This window comes from Trichechus manatus, unplaced genomic scaffold (genome assembly GCF_000243295.1).
Source record: "Trichechus manatus latirostris isolate Lorelei unplaced genomic scaffold, TriManLat1.0 scaffold00103, whole genome shotgun sequence".
Taxonomy (NCBI): Eukaryota; Metazoa; Chordata; class Mammalia; order Sirenia; family Trichechidae; genus Trichechus; species Trichechus manatus.
In genome coordinates, this window is record NW_004444039.1 from 5,731,777 (window position 1) to 5,732,996 (window position 1,220).

Consider the following 1,220-nt stretch of genomic DNA (forward strand, 5'->3'; position numbering starts at 1 on the left):
CCCTGTAGGACAGAGTAGAACTGCCTCATAGGGTTTCCAAGGCTGTAAATCTTCACAGAAGCAGACTGCCACATCTTTCTCCCGAGGAGTGGCTGGTGAGTTTGAACCATTGAGCCTTTGGTTAGCAGCCGAGTGCTTTAACCACTGCACCACCAGCACTGATGAAGTAGGAGGCACCCTTCTAAGTGCTTTACATATACTAATTCATGAACTATCCTCACAGGAGCCTTGTAAAGTAGATATTACTATTTCACTTTGGGCAGAAAGAGGTTGAGTAACTTGCCCCAGGCCACACAGCTAACAAATGGCAGAGCTGGGATTTGAACCTGAGCAACACAAAGACAGAATCTGTGCAGGTATAGCACTGTGTGAACTTCCTTCCCCTGGGGCTGCCTTCCTCTTCTAACCCTGTACTAGGCTTCAGCAAAGGTGAAGGTGAGGGTTCAGTGGTATTACACTCGCCTTCCATGCTGGAGACCTGGGTTTGAGTCCTGGCCCATGCCCCTCAAGCGCAGCCACCACCCATCTGTCAGTGTTGCTATGACGCTGAACAGGCTTCAGCTTCCAGACTAAGATAGACTAGGAAGAAAGGCCTGGCGATCTACGTTTGAAAATCAACCAGTGAAAACCCTATGGATCACAACGGTCTGATCCACCACTGATCATGGGGATGGCACAGAACCCGGTGGAGGTTGGTTCTGCTGTCCATGGGGTCGCCGTGAGTCAGGGGTCCGCCCCACAGCAGCTAACAACAAGAATAAGCTTCAGCAATAGAGATAAAAGGAGGCAGAGAGATTTGCTCTGTTCCTGTCTCTTTCCTAACTGGCTCCAGAGTCAAGGTCCCCTCCCAGCTAATCTTTCCGTTCTGGCTTTGAGGGAAAGTCACGTCTGAGATGCTGTTTTCAGTGCTGTGAGAGGCCGACTCCCCTGCAAATGTCAAGCCGAGCTTGGACTAGTCTTGTGAGAACCTGTTGTCTTCCACCTTGCAGGAGATTGGCCTCCCTGCACAGTGGGCAAGATCAAGCCTGTCTCCGCCTGTCATTGACTCAAGGAGGCCTTTCTGCTTCCGTTACTTCTGTACTTATATTTTGTTATAATTATTTTGGGTGTGTGTGTGTGTGTGTGTGTGTGAAGCCTACTGTTCTGAAATTTGAATTCAATCTACATAGAAAATTTAGTTTCATTATCTGTCTTGCTTTTTTAATTTGTCCTAGCCAGCC